Source organism: Meriones unguiculatus, chromosome 10 (assembly GCF_030254825.1).
Source record: "Meriones unguiculatus strain TT.TT164.6M chromosome 10, Bangor_MerUng_6.1, whole genome shotgun sequence".
Lineage (NCBI taxonomy): Eukaryota > Metazoa > Chordata > Mammalia > Rodentia > Muridae > Meriones > Meriones unguiculatus.
The window spans coordinates 5,432,964-5,449,371 of record NC_083358.1 but is presented as its reverse complement, the minus strand read 5'-3'; the positions used below and the strand labels follow the sequence as shown (position 1 = coordinate 5,449,371).

The following is a 16,408-nucleotide window of genomic DNA, read 5'->3' as shown; positions in this document are numbered from 1 at the left end:
TGGTAGAGGCAGGCGGATCTTTGTGAGTTCAAGGCTGGTCTGGACTACAGAGTTTCAGGGGAAACCCCATGGTGGCTGGGGGAGAGGGGGCGGCAGTTGCCAAAGCATAGGATCCTGTAATTTGAAACTGGTATATCTGGGAGGACCCTACGGATTCAAGGATTCACCCCCACCCCCACCCCCTGAAACATTATTGCCTTTTCCAACGGTGCCTGAAGAAACCGGGCCTTCACTGTCTGATAAACCTGCAGTGCCTTTCTCTGTAGGAGATGCCAGGCAAGACAATACTGATGTCCCTCAGGGCCCACCAACAGCTGCCTCTAGACCCAAAACCAGACTTAAGGCTAGCAGGCTCCTAGCGGGGAGGCTGAAGGTGGAGTGCACAAGGAGGTGAGATACACTACTGAGGAACTAAATGAGCTTGCTAATTCATTCAAACTGGAATTTGCAGAAAATGTGACAGAATGAATTTTAAAGGTATGGGATAACAAACCTAAGAAACATAAAATTGGAATAGGCTGAGTTTATTGATAAGGGCTCATTATGTGGAGATCCTAGGTTTAATATGAACGCTCATATGTTTAAAAAAACTGTCAAAAGTTTGTTTGAATGGCTGACTAAAGCATTTGTCAAAAAATAGCCTACTGAAAAGGAACTAGAGATGCCTGCCATACCTTGGCTTAGTGTTGATAATGGGATTTTAAGACTCAAGGTGGGCTGGAGAGATGACTCAGAGGTTAAGAGCACGGATGGTCTTCCAAAAATCCTGAGTTCAATTCTCAGCTCAATTCCCAGTTCAAACACCACATGGTGGTTCATACCCATCTATAATGATGAAACCTGGTGCCTTCTTTTAGCCTGCTGGCTCACATGCAGGCAGAATACTATACAAATAATAAATAAATAAAACTTTAAAAATAATATTTTTAAAGGTTGAAGGCAACTTCAATGCTAGAGTGGGTACGCTGTGTAGGACCTCATCCTCCACAATGAAAGGCCCAGAAGACATGCCCTTCAGTAATCCTATAAGATGCAAAATGGTTAGAGAAGAACTTTGTTGTGTCCCCCCTTCCTTATGCCAGACTTTGGACGTGGAGATGTTCCTGCTCAGCTGGATAAGGTAACTGCAATGAGCTTAATTGGGCCTTGAAGTAGACTGGGTGGGCTTGATTATCAGTTATCACAGTGGGCAACAAAGACACAGCCATGCCCATAATGGCCTAGCTCATAATGAGAAGCACAGGAAATGTGATCTTTGTAGTGGCATGACTTGTGTGGACCTTTGGGACTGGCTCACCAGTCAGACACAGTATTTCAGGTATGAAACAAGTAAGAAGCCTACCCTGTAGTAGGGTTTCCCCCAAAAGCTCCTTGATTTCACAGATGCCTTACAGATAATCCTAACTGACTTGTAGCAACAGTCCAGCCAGAACACATCATAATCCTAACACTGGGTGTACCCTGTCTTGTTTCTTAACTGTAAAGAAAAAGCAGTGGATTTACTTCCCTGGCAAATGTCCTTCATGACCTTTAATTCTGAGTTACACACATGTGTGACCACTTTTAAAACTCACACACCACATGGCAGCAGCTCAATCACAGCAAATGCTGCCCCCAGATAGGCTACAGGCTTGAATACTACCGGCTCTTTGGAATACCTATTGCAGGAAGATAGCTACTACAACTCTCCATGTGTGCTCTGGATCCTGTATTGAGTGTCACTGGACCAATGAAAAGTGCAAAAAGCATTACCATGAACTGAGACAAGGCCACACTCTTGTCTACATAGAAACCACCATCATTTAGCATATACAAGAGAAGGCAAAATGATGCTTATGATGTAAGGGTCAGGAAGCAGACTGCACAAAGGACAGTGCAAGTGGGCAGAAGACACTAGAACTTAGTGGCCAGCATCTGACTATATAAAGGGACAAACAAAAACTCCTTTAGAGAAAAGAAGCCAAGGTGACCTTTAAGCACACATCTAAAAAACTGCAGCCCAAGAAAGAGATAGTGTCCAGGAACAGACTTTACCTTAAACACAGGTGTCTGCTCTCCTAAAGGAAAAAGGAAGATCAGAGCAAAGGAAGGTAAGGTATTCAAAGTAGTATGACTACTAGAGGCTTTAACATTTTGAATGAAAAATGTCCCCCATTAGTGATGCTATTTGGAGACATGCTTCTTGGAGGAACTGTATCACTAGGGACAAGTTTGAGAGTTCAAGGCTTCATCCTACTTCTAGTTCCACTAAACTTGAAGATTTAATCTCTCAGCTCCCTGCTTTGGCACCACATCTGCCATTCCTCCCCACTACAATGATGGATTCTTGTCCACCTGAAAGCGAAAGCCAAAATAAACTCTTCCATAAATTACTTTTAATTATGATGTTTTACCACAGCAACAGAAAAGTAATACAGAGGCTAAGAAATCATATCTGTCACCTGAGACAAAGGTTAAGAGATGACAGGAAAATACTAAGAGGAAACAGCACTGTCAGGGTTCTATAGACAGTGAGCAGGAATGACATCCAGGAAGCCGGAGAACACTGAACTGCCTTTGCCAGTGTAAAGGCCTGGAGTCCCCATCCTAACCACATGGGAGAATGGTAGCTACATAAACAGCCAGAAAACTAATGCCTTCATTTAACAACCAAACTGATCAATTTCTAGGTAAAGAAACCAGGCATAGTTTAAAGCATGCCTGTAATTCTAGCATTAAGGAGGCTGAGAAAGGTGACTGCCATAAGTTCAAGGCCAGCACTGGCTACAGAAACACTATGTCAATCAAAGAAAACAAACTAAAAGAAACAATCCTCTAAAAATTAATACTGGTAGCTGGGTGCAGTGGCACACAGCTGTAATCCTAGCACTCAGGGCGACAGAGGCAAGCAGATCTCTGTGAGTTCTAGGCCAGCCTGGTCTACAGACTGAGGTCCAGGACAGCCAAGGCTACACAGAGAAAAACCAAACACCAAAACAAACAAACAAACACAAAACTGGTATAGCTAGGTGTGCCAGTATTTTTAATTGTTCATTTTATGTGTACGGGCGTTTGGTCTGCATAAATGTCTATGTGCCACTTTTGTGCAATGCACCTGGGAGACCACAGAGGGTATCAGGTGCCCTGACACTGGAGTTACAGATAACTGTGAGATACCTTATGTAGACTGAGAACTAAACCCAGGACCCTTAGAAGAGTAGACAATGCTCTAAACTACTGATCCATCTTTATAGCCCCACTATGCATATTATTTTATGAAAGAAAGTGTGCTTTGTTATCTTTAATGTGCCAGAGTCCTGATGCTTTCTTGGTCATCCCAGGTAAGATGCAGGGTCTTGGGGCAGTGTTCTTGGCTCCATTCCTCCAGCCATATGCTGCTCTAGTGGGTACCTCCAATGTGCGTACATTATGCCAGGCGAAGGACCTATCTTTCCTGTTTTTGAGGGTAGAGGACTGTGTGTTAGCAGGAACATGTGGCTTGCTCACAGACTGTACTTTCAAGGATACGAAGACAGAAAGCATGCCACACTCTTTCACATGACGTACAATATCAGCATTACAGTACATGAAACAATGACTAATTTGGCTGGGTGCAATGATGCATGCTTGTGGGCCTAGTATCCAGAAGTCTCAAGCAGGAGGATCTCTTGAGCCTAGAAGTTCAGACATAGCCTGAACATAATGAGACATCAGCCCTGGCAGGTTGGGGGTGATTAACTAGAGACTTTACATGTGCAAAGCACTCATCCTTTATCACTAGACAATGCTCTTAGCCTCGCATTTTCCTATTTTATTTCAACTTAAGTTTTATTATCTAGACAGAGCCTCAAAAGGCTGGCCTCCAAAGCTTGTTTCTACTTTTCCACTTTGAATATACATGTTAAATTACAAATATAAAACATGAGAGGCTGTAAGATGGTTCAGCAATTAAAAGCCCTAGCTCCTCTTCCAGAGGACCTAGAGGTTACATTACCAGCATCAACAAGGCAGCTGACAACTGCAGTTCCAGGGGATCCAACAATCCTCTTCTAGACTCTGCAGTCAACAAGCACACATATGGTGCACAGACATGCACGCAGGCCAAACATAAAGTGAAATAAATAATGTATTCACACACAAATGAAATCCAAAGTTTCTTTGATATAAATAACAGTCTTTATTGTAATGCCATACCACTTTCAGAAGCTGTTTGTGGTGGCTGTGCCTGTAATAACAGCAAAGGAGGTTCTAAGCAGGACAGTTGTGAACTGCAGCCAATCTGAGCTACATCAAGACTCAAAAAAAAAAAAAAAAACAAAAAAACACAATAGCTGATTGCTATAAACCTTTAGGTCTGGAGAAAAAGCTCAGCAATTAAGAGCATTTTTTTTTTTCCTTGCAGAAGACCTGGGTTCAATTCCCAGCACCTATACGGCAGCTCACGACTGTGGTTAACTCTAGTTCCTGGGGATCTAATACTCTCTTGTGACCTCCTTGGGAGCCCAGCATGCAAGTGGTGCACAGACATACACATAAGCAAAACACTCATTTACAAATAATGTCTTCAAATTAACTCTATCTACCAGAGCCCAAAGTCAACCTTACAGTCTGTCAGCATGTGGTCCTAATACGATTTCATTCTAGTCAAGAAATAGATCTCTAGAATCATGAAATGCTAACAAGCAATTTTCACAAAGGATAAACAACATATTGCCTTTCTTTTTTACTCATTAAGATCCGTGAGTAAGCTGAGCACAGTGGCCCATGCCTGTAATCCCAGCACTCGGAAAAGCAGAGGCAGGTGAATCTCTGTGAGTTTGAGGCCAACCTGTTCTACAAAGTAAGTCTACAAAGTAAGTAAGGACAACTATGGCTACCCAGGGAAACCCTGTCTGGAAAAAAATCCAAAAAAAGCACGGACGGATGGATGGATGGATGGACAGATGGACAATCCATGAGTACAGTATAGCTTTCCAGATGTGTGTAGCTGGCTTTCCCTGTTACAACCGTCTTTTTCCTCTTGAAGAAGGGGCACACTGAGGTGACAAGCAGAATCCACCTTCAAACCTAGAAAACTTCCAGAGGGAGAGGAGGGAGGAGAAGGGAAAGCACTGCATACAGGACCACTCCTACTGCCAGGATAGCTTCTATCTGTTGCTAATACTTTGTAATTAATAGCTGAAGGCCTATAACCAATTTTCTTTCTTTTTAACTTTTTTGTTTGTTTTTTGAGACAGAGTCTCTCTGTGTAGCCCTGGCTGCCCTGGACTTGCTTTGTAGGCCAGGCTGACCTGAACTCACAGAGATCTGCCTGCATCTGCTGGGATTAAAGGAGTACGCCACCACACCCAGCACTTTAGCTTCTTTTTAACATCCCCTCCCCACCCCCAACCCCTGTTTTTTTTTTTCAAGACAGGGTCTCACTCTGGCCATCCTAGAACTCACCTCAAACTCAAAAGATCCACATGCCTCTGTTTCCCAAGTACTAGGATTAAAAGAATGTGCTATTCCACTCAGCTCTTTCTCTTTTTTTAAATGTGTGTGTATGTCCTACATGTATACAAGTGCATCGCATGTGTACTTGATATTCATAGAGACCAAAAGAAGATACTGGGTCTGCTGGAGCTGAAGTTACAGATGGTTGTATATCACCATCTGAGTTCTGAAAACTGAACCTAGTAGGTCCTGTAGAAGAGAGGCAAGGACTTTCTAACCATGAGCCATCTTCCCAGCCCCAAAGTTTCCATCAAGCAGCTCAAGGGAAAGACCAGTTAGATCTATTTCAAAGGGACCAAACTAAATAGTACAGAGGTATCAGGGAGGTCAGTTAAATAACATAAAAATAACATATTATGAGACTACTCACTTGAAAACATTAATGGCTGGACAAGAAACGAAAAACTAAAATGTGCCAAGTATTTTTCTTTCCAGTTATCAATTCTTCCATTAGAGAAGAGACAATATGGTAGCAGCAATGAGTCTCTTTAGGAGAAATTTTTATCCCATGGTGAAACCCAAGGGCAAATGGACCTTTATGGAGACAGATGCCCCTATTCTCAGAATACATGCCAGTCACTCTCAGAAGGTTTGGGACATATCAGCCAAAGATCCTATTCCTCCCAAATGACTACATACCCTGGCCTCAAGCCAGGAAAATCATGAAAGCTACAGCATTCCCTTACAACAGACCCCAAACTAGCAGCACAGGATGCCAGGTCACAAGTCCTAGATCTGTCCTGCCCATTTCCAAAGCTATTCTTCATGATAACAGCTGATACAGCATGCACACAATACTAAGCAAACACAGCAACTGCTGGGCCTCCAAACTATTAGAGGTTGTGAAAGAAACAAGTTTATTCTGTAAACAAGACTGTCAACCTAGTATTCTCCCTCCCCTCCCCCCAAACAAAATCACCCTCACAAGAGATGCTACTTATTGACCCAAGAAGAGTTCATGTGTGGTTATTCCACACCACTCTCTCTGAATAAAATACATGACAACAGTCACAATAATGGGCAAAACATCAGGCCCAAGAGCAAAGGCAAGAAGCAGTACTCACAGATTCCATGGCAAAAATAAAAATAAAAATAAATCAGTGTTGCTCAGGACTGGGTATGAACTCCAGCAGGACAGTATGCTCTGAAAGGAGAAAGGAGGAACAAATTAAGTCAACATTAATCTCTTGTTTGCTCCTTTTACAATTTAATGTCTCTCTACCTGGACCAACTATAATATAAGTAAGATGTTACTAAGGTACATGTTTAACTGGTCTGGGCTTACAAAGAGCCGTATCTAATGGTTTGCTTTACAGCAAGCGTTAATTCTCAACACTAAAAACCAATGCCACATAGGACAGAGTAAGGGAAAGGCCCACCATGATATCTGATCACCTGGGTTGGTGTGTCTTCCTTTCCTCCCCTAGGAAGGGACTTAGCACTAGGCTTCCTTCACCTTAAGATTAAGCTTAGATTCTTTGGTATTATCCAAGCTCTGGCCCAGATGCCAATGAAGGTGAAGACACCCTGACTTTATTTCCTAACACAATATGTTCTTGTTTGCCAAGTTCCTGTTGCAGACATTTAACTTAAGCTCTGTATTGCTTCATCACTGCCTTTTTTCTTTTTTTTTTGACAACTAAAAATTTTATTTCAAGAGGAGGGTATCATTCCTCTTCTAGAGAAGGCATGGGGCATATGGTACACATATATAAATGGAGGCAAGATACCTATACACATTAAAAAAAAAATTCTTCAAGAAAAAAACTCATGTGAATAAAGGAGCTTCCAGTCAGCACACGCCCTGTTTAAACGAAGAGTCTGACAACGTGGACGAGATGAAAACCCCAAACGCCAACATAGCCTGTCATACAGGATTGGTATAAGAAAAAAGAGCAGGGTGTGTGGCTGCATGCCTACAATCAGGAAGCCAGTAGAGCAGTATGGCAAGTTCCAGGTCACACATTTAGTAGAGTGTGCAACAAGTGCCAACAACTCAAAAGAAAGAAGTTGGGGGAGAGGCACAGTAAGAAAGAGTATCTCCAACAACATTCCCAGCAGACATATTGATAACTGCTCCCAAAGCCTAGGTGTCCTTCTATAACTAAAGGGTTAACCCAACTGGTGACTAAGCATGATGGATTCCTATTTAGCAGTAAGAACAGAACTACAGGCAACCCAACTACTAAGGCAACACTTCTCAACCTGTAGGCCGAGACTCCACTGGGGGTTAAGTGATCCTTTCAAAGGAGTTTAACAATATCAGGTATCCTGCACATCAGATATTTCTGTTATAATTCATAGCAGTAGCAAAATTACAGTTGTGAAGTAGCAATGAGAACTTTTATGCTTGGGGGTCACCACATAAGGAATTATATTAAAGGGCAGCAGCATCAGGAAGGCTGAGAACCACTCTCCTAAAGGAATTAAGCTGAACCAAACAGGGTGATGGGGGAGCACAATCTGATGGGTAATATGGCTGTCCCACCCCAAACCATCATGTGGAACACATACTTATATATTATGTCCAGCACTGAAAATGAGTCCCAGAATGCCTTTAACCTTCCAATTCTTCTGCCTGAACGATGAAATTACAGGCATGAGTCACAATACCTGGCTCCTAGGGTTACAATTTCTGTTTTCCTGTTTATATGACATTTTGGTGTGACAAGATTTTAGAAATGAAAGATGCATGAGCAGCTTTCAACAATAAAGAAAAGATGGGAAAATAGGATCAAGTGTAGTAAAAATGTAGTTATAAAGGGCAACAGGACATATACTTATAGGGACCATGCTATATATAGGACCCCAGACAATAACAAAATGAACAAGAGCATATCTTCTCTTTCTCACTGAATATGCCTGAGCACAAGGAAAACAGGCAAACTGAACCCGGCTAGTTAAGGGCTTTCAATGCCTTAACTCTGGCTGTGGTGTGCTAGTTTTATAAAACAAGACCATAGGTAGAGCTAAACAGAGAGGACAAGAGAGCACTGAATAAATGAGAAAACTGAACCATGGATCTATCTTTTAAAAAAATGACAGGGTCACACATTCAATGGAGAAGATGCTGGAACTCAAGTCCAGCTAGATACAGCTAGATCCAGAGAACCACTTTTCTCTGAAAACTAAAAATTCATATATGCAAGCTGCTCTTATGGCTTAAGAATTTGCTGAAATGAGCCCTTGAGAATACAGAGAACCCCTATATTGCTTTAAGTTCCCAGACAGAATCTCACAGGCAAGTGAGCTTCCCTCCCTTCTTGACAACACCAGAGTCACAACACTGTAGGCCAACCTGTGCTGTCATGCCTAGGCCTGACCTTGGCCTCCCTCCAGGAAGCATGGCAATCTCAGGCTAGTCTCCCCCCTTCCCCACCCTGCTGGGGAAGAATGCAGTTACAGCTGTTGGTTTTAGGGTGGGGCATGATGTTACTATTCCTATAATTTAGAATAAAAGAGTAAAGAAGCTAAAAGAAGGAAGCTCCTCAACCACCCTTCAACTCAAAGTTTCTTTCGAAAGAGAGAAAGAGAAAGAGAGGAGAAAGGGAATGAGGGAGGGAGGGAGGGAAGGAAGGAAGAGAAGATACAAAACTATGTTTTCAACACAATTCTTTGTAGCCCTACGCAGGAGAAAACACAAATAAAAAGATGACAGAGTGTGAGCCAGCCCACCCCACCCCCCACAGCCTGCACTAAGCAGTATGTCAACTCTTGTCTCCCACTACAGTATTCCCGTCTTTGCTTAACCACAGTTGGGATCACAGATGTTTTTAAGTGAACAGATACACATACAAAATGAAAAGGAGAAAGGAAAACTGCATGTTTCAATACTCAACAGGAAATACATAATAACAAACTCCTTCCCTAGTGATTCTTCAGGCTAGAGAGTCAGAAGGAAGAATCAGACATTTCTCTCACACATTCCTGAAATTCTAATAATAAAGACATAAAACCAACTTTTTAGAAGGCCTAGATGTGGAAAAGAGATCACCAATATCACAAGCTTTTGCCAAATGCACAGAAGTCCACAACAGCATGCTTAACAGAGCTTTGCCTGGATTCCTTCCCACCAAAACTCATGTCAAAACCCAGTTTACTCGTGTGGCAATGCTGGGAAAGGGGCCTGCAAAGAAGTGTGTGAGCTATGAAGATGCAGGCTCCAGGAATATATCCAACATATCCTAAATCCAGAGACTTAGGTCTCCTTTCCTGCCTTTTTCTCCCCTCCACATGAATTTCCTCTTTCTGCCACATTCCAGCAGCATGGGCTCATCCTCAAAAGCCAGAGGCTAATCCCACAATCTTGGATTCCTTTATATATTATCTATGTGTGTGTGTTTTCTCTGGGGTTCACTGTCAACCTCACCACTTTGTGAGTAGTGTCGTGGGAATCAAGATGGCAAAAGTCCATGCCAGAGTTGCTTTAGTTAGCATGAGGCTCCTAGAGAACTGCTTATTTACCCTCAACATTTCACAACTCTCTATTTTATTTTATCTAAAATGAACAATTCTGGTGAAGCAGCAGACACTAGGCACCAACCTCTTCTGTTAAACAAATCAAATCACACAAGCTCCATAAAAATACGTTCTCATTCTTTAAGCCTCATCTACAAGAGTCCTTGCAAATTTCCTAGATTTCTCTTGGGTATCCCAGAAAGCCAGATTACAATGCAATAATGAATCTCCAACAGAAACAGTGTACCAAGATGAGTCAGAAGACCTACTAACAGTAAGGCACCATTCAAAACCTGAACCAGGGGGCTGCAAAGATGGCCGAGTGGTAAAAAGCATATATTGAACTGCTCTTGCACAGGATGCAAGTTCACTTCTCCAGCTCCAGGATAATCCAACTCCTCCTGGCTTCCACAAACATCCACACACAAACAAATGAATTTAAAATATTAAAAAGCGATTTAAATAAATGAGTGAATAAATAATCAAACAAAAGTTTAAACATAAATGAGTTGGCTGGCTAGAAACTCATTTAGGAGAAAGAAATGCAAAGCCTAAAAATTAAGAGGAAGGCACACACCACCCAAGACAGCACAGAACCCAGAGACAAAGAACAGAAGTTACAAAATTACTCCAGACACATAGTAGTAACATGTAACATCCAGGTTCACTGCCATATGTTAGCAATTCAAAGAGAAACTAACAATTGCATACGGTCCCAAAGAATAAAATAGCAATAAAACGAACAAAAAATTATGACTGAAATGTTTAACAGTGTAAAGCATTGTTGAAAGAAATTAATATCTAAACAAATGCTGAAGGAAAGATGTGCTATCATTAAGACAGCAACATTATCCAAGGTGATCTCCTGATTTCACAAGGTAAGTACTGAAATCCTAAATGTGAGCTTCGAAACACGATAATAGAATTCTGTTTTCTCTTCAACAGTTTACACTCTACTAAAAGTTTCTTAAAACTTGCCTGACAGGATAACACAAGATGGTACAGCGGTTAATACTGCTGACTGCTCTTCCAGAGGACCCAGGTTCAATTCCCGGCACCCACATGGCAGCTCACAACTGTCTGTAATGCCAAGATCTTACACAGTCACAGAGACTAAATAAGGCAAAACACCAATGCACACAACATAAATTAATTAATTAAAAAAAAACTTGCCTGAGAGTAGAAGAAAGCAGTTGTAATGTCTGATTCTCATAATTTATTAAATTATGATCCCATAATTTATTAAATATACTTTTATATTAGGAGAGGGGGAACTTGGGTCCTAATTTATAATAATTGCTTATCCCTAAAACAACTTTAAAAGTTTAAGATCCTCTTAAAAAAAAGTTTAGATCCTCTAACATAACAATTTTTCCCTTTTAAAATAGATCCAGTAGGGGTTGGAGAGATGCCTCAGAGATCAAGAGCACATCCTACTCCTACAGAAGACCCAGTTTAAATCCCAGCACCCACATGAAGGTGGTTCACACATGCCTGTGCCTTAGCTTATCAGATAAGCAAGCAAGCAAGCAAACACATACAGACACACACACGCACACATGCACAGTCAGAGAGAGAATAAAAATAAAGCCAGGCATGATGACACGCTTTGAATCCCAGTACTTGGGAGGGAGGCAAAGGCAGGCATGGGATCTCTGAGTTTGAGGCCAGCCTGGTTACTGAGTTCCAGGACAGCCAGGGCCACACAGAGGAAAAGGGAGGGGAAAGGGGGCAGGGACGAGACAACAGAAGATCCCATGGAATTAGGAGGAGGAAGGGTGTAGATCAGAGTTCAAGACCAGCCTAGTCTACAAAGTGAGCTCCAGGCCATCCAAGGCTATAGAGTAAAACACTTCTCAAAAACAAGCAAACAAACAAACAACAAAAAAAGAGTTGGGGTGGGAGTAGACGTCAAAAACAAACAATAAATAGCTCCCCTGGGCTGTGTGATAATGCCTGTCTACAATTCCAGCACGTGAGAGGTAAAAGCAATGGGAGCCTGTCTGGGCCTCATAGAAAAGAAAAAAAAAAAAAAAAAAAAAGATTCGGTCTCAAAACTTTAAATACATGCACCCATCCCTCCTTATTCCCAAATGTGAATCCTTATTTAGACTGTGAATCCACAGCAATAACTGATACAAACTAATATCTGATACAAAGCAAACCAAGTCTCTGACATAGAACAGAGAAGGGCTGCTGTTAGGTCACAAGAGGGTGAGAAAGTTTTTTCTTTTTTTCTTTGGGGGAGGGAAGTTATTGCTGTTGGTGATGGTGTGGTGGTTTGGTTTGCTTTTGGTTTGAGACAGGGTTTCTCTGCACATCCCTGGCTGTCCTGGAACTAGCTCTGTAGCAGGCTACTCTCAAACTCAGAGATCTGTCTCTGCCTCCAGAGTGCTGGGATTAAAGATGTGCTCCTCTCCCCACATCACCATGTAAGCTTTAGTTGAGTGACTTATCAACAGATATCCCACCTTGCAGGCTTCGGCTGAGTGCATCTACCCACTTCCATGAACCACAGCTTCCTCAGCTTCAACAGTATGTTCTGATGCCTAGCCAGTGACACCAAAGGAATACCACCCAACAGAAGCAATTTCCTTAGGTTAAAAGAAAATTCTACTGCATGTAGTCTCCAGTTCCAATTGCCTCTCCTTGCACTCCTTCCTACACAAATGTAACCACAAATACTTGAGAACATAGGCTAAGGCGACTAGCTTCTTGACACACAGGCTTTACACCCACCAGCAGTCTTATTTACACTGAGTAAAATCCCAAATAGGCCTGATAAAACCTTTATTTATAAAAAAAAAAAAAAAAAAAAAAAAAAATGTTTACAGGGGCTAGAGAGATGGCTCAGAACTTAAGAACATTTGCTACTCTTCTAGAGGACTCAAGTTCATATGAGACAGATCAAAACCCTGTTTTACCTATAGCTCCAGAAGAGGCACAGATACTCTGCGGGCATCCCCACACATATGCACATACGCACAGACAGAGGCACAGATACAAACAGATAGACACACAGACACACACACACTTAAATATTTAGTGAGGGCAGTGGGGGCAAATGCTTTTAATCCTAGCAGAGGCAGGCAGATCTCTGAGTTTGAGGCCAGCCTGGTCTACAGAGTGAGTTCTGGTACAGCCAGGGCTACGCAGAGAAACCCTGCCTCAAAAAACCTAGAGAGTAACCAAGGTTAAATAAAAGACGAATATAAGCAAGATGGCCCCAGTGCATAACTATGCATATGTAAGTCTACGTTCACTAGGCTTGTTACGAACGGGCTTGGTTACTGATACACCCAGAATATGGAACACTCTGGTACTGAGAGCGAGCTGGTGAGTGGTAGGTCATCACACAGCTTGTCCCACATGTCTACCCCAAGGCCTCCTCTTTCTTGTGAGAAATCAAGTTCCAAGTGGCTGAGTAATATGCCTGACGACTCAAATCAAGCTCAGCTTTGAAAGAACGAATCTACAATGGTCATACCCATCCACATGCTGGAGAGCGTCCCATTTCATTAGTGGAGAGCATTTAGGGATGCAACTGACAAACCCTTCAACTGATCTAAAATATCAACATAATTCTGTAAACTATAGAGAGACAGAATTCATACCTTAAAAAAAAAATCCAGGGTAGCCTTAATTCAGCCTCCATTTAAACTAGGAGCAAAATAAGTTATCCTATAAATGATTCCTTCTCTACCAAGCCCCTCTTAAATCTCTCCCCACTTCCTTTGGTACTTCTGCTTCATCTCATTTCCTACATGATCTTCCTCCACTTGCTTCTGAAATGTTTCCCATAACTACCATTCTCCTTAGCACTTTCATCAACCTAATGTGGCTTTAATCATGCTGTTTAATTCCATGTCTGCAACTCTGAACTCCCTCCATGTCAATGTCCAACGAGATACACTGTGGATCAATGTTTTCACTCAACTCTTCCTCCTCATGTAGACAACACACATGGAGGGTAAATCATTCTATCCAACTTATTATTTTTCCTGAACTTCCTGACTGCTTTAGAAGCCCCTGTCTATGGAATCCTACAAAGCAGAAACCAGCTGTTGCTTAATACCAAAAGTGAGCTTGTAAATCCTGTAAATTTCAATTCCAAAAGAAAAAAAAAATCTTCCTACTTCTAATGCCACTATTCTAATGTCTAAGTCTCAGTATGTCAGTATTTCTCTACTTACATCATAACTTAGTTATTCCACCTCCCACCACACACCAAATCCAATTTATTCTCCATACTGTTTATAAGTCAATCTACCATATGTCACACACCCCTCATCTATATACCCAGCTGGCCTACAAAACAGGTCGCTGGACAAAAAATATATTGTTTTTAAAATTTCACGCTCACAATGAGAAGAGTACATTTTGATGGAATATGTACACACACACATGAATAATGCCATGGTAGCACACCCTCCCAGCACTTGGGAGACTGGGCAGAAAGACCCAGAGCTCAACACCAGCCTACATTATAGATCAATATCCTGAGACTCAACCAGGGGAAGGGCCAAAGACACAAAAGGGTAGAGGAAGAGCATAAATATTATCTAAGCATTCTTCATGTTCACTTGTGAAAATGTCACAATGAAAACCATTATTTTGTACAAATAATGTATATTACTAATTTTTAAAAATATCACAAGGCTGGGCATAGTGGGTGTGTGCCTTTAATCAAGCACTCATGAAACAGAAATGGGTGGTCTCTGAGCTGGAGGCCAGCCTGGCCTGCATAGCCAGCTCCAAGGCAGCCAGGACTATATAGAAAGACTTTATCTAAAAACCAAAAAACAAAGGGGGCTCTTCCCCACTCCTGCTCATATGGTAAACTCTTTATTAATCCTTCAAATATCAAAGCTAAGTCTTGACCTAATTCCAAAAAACCTTTGATTTTTCTAAATTCTCTAAATAAACATGTGTAAATTTTGTATTTTCACCTTACATCACCACCAGAGACAGGAGCACTGCTCAGCAGCCCACACACTCATATTGTGTCATCACCCACAACACTGAACTATCTCATGGATTCTGTTGATGATCACCACAACCTCAGAGCTGAGCACTGTAACTAAGCCAGATGAAACAACACATACATAAGTCAGAAGAAGAAAATGCCAAGTGTCAAAGGACTACACTTTGACTAACAAGGAAACATATAAAGCCAATTATGTAAGCATTAGCATGGAAATTACAATCTCTAGCCTTAGTGTCCCAACACTTTGTCCTTTTGGTTCATTCCATTTATATTCTATGAAACATGAAAGTTCAACTGAGATAAATATAGCTTACACACAAAATTAAGATATGAAGATCAAGAAAAGCAAGAACCTCTCCAAACCGTATCTCAGTAGCCCCTGGAAGAGTGGCTGTGACTCTAGAAGGCTGGCACTGGGAGGGCTACCTCCTCCTATATGCATGATCTAGCACCCAACATAATGACCACCTCCCAACAGCAGAGCAAACTCTCCAACCATGATAGCTTTAAAAATGGGCCCTCTTGCTATGACTCACATAACATTCAAAATATATTATTTTAAAATAGAAATGCACATCGGTGATCAGTCCAAACTCACACAAAACCAAACTGAAGTCAGAAGCCTTCCTACCAGGTATGACGGCACATATCTTTAGTGCCAGCACCTGAGAGGCAGTGGAAGCTGGATCTCTTAATTTGAGGCCATCCTGGTATACATAGTGAGTTCTAGGCCAGCTTCAACTACAAAATGAGACTTATCTCAGTAATTTCTTAAAATAAAAAATAAAAGTTCCTACATAAAAATGAGAACAGAACCCAATACCTTTGCTCCACATGCCATATGCTTTGACAAAGAGCCATGGTTTGGAGAGAGAAGACAAACTCCATTGCTTGAAAAATAGCTGCAATGATGCTACTAAATTATTAACAGTTGGTTCTTTCCCTTAAACACACATACAAGAAAGGATGAACTTGGTGCATCCCCTACATGCAATTCCAGACCCTCAACTTAAGCCTTTCCACTCACTACACATAAACAAGGAGACAAGGAGCTCTACAGAATATGCACTTAGCTTCCCTCAACATGTCTCCTAGCAATTCCACCTCCCGACACACGGCATTTTTCTATGTATGAGGCTGAGAAGTGCAAAGAGAATTTTCACAGCCTCTTCCACACTCTTCACAATAAATCAACAATGAGTTAGTTCTTTTAATACATACTTGTATAATACCACCTAAGAGAAAATTTCTCAAAATTGAGAAAAATCTTCCCCCCTCCTTGACAAATTGTTGGAGAGCACCAATCTGGGGGTAGGAGGTGATTTTAAATACAAAGATTCACTTGTAAGGTATTCTAATAAGGATAAGCACAGAATGAGTTCCATGTTTCAATCCTACCACAGACTCCCCAAGATGAAGAAGTAAACATGGTACAGTCCCTTATCAATCAGCAAAAGGAAAACGGCCAGCAGCCCTCTCATATATATT

General features: G+C 41.6%; 1 protein-coding gene across 4 annotated transcripts in view; it reads right to left on the bottom strand.

Annotated features, from left to right (window-relative positions):
- Positions 1 to 16,408, bottom strand: part of Ankrd11 (ankyrin repeat domain containing 11) — a 166,612-nt gene that overhangs the window by 89,629 nt on the left and 60,575 nt on the right. For 3 of the 4 annotated variants that reach the window (XM_021631196.2, XM_060391828.1, XM_021631194.2), the window contains exon 2: positions 6,540 to 6,619. The exons of the other annotated variant lie outside the window; for it this stretch is intronic. The gene's annotated coding sequence lies outside the window, so the exon portion shown is untranslated. The remainder of the gene's footprint in view (positions 1 to 6,539; positions 6,620 to 16,408) is intronic. 4 annotated transcript variants of the gene reach the window in all.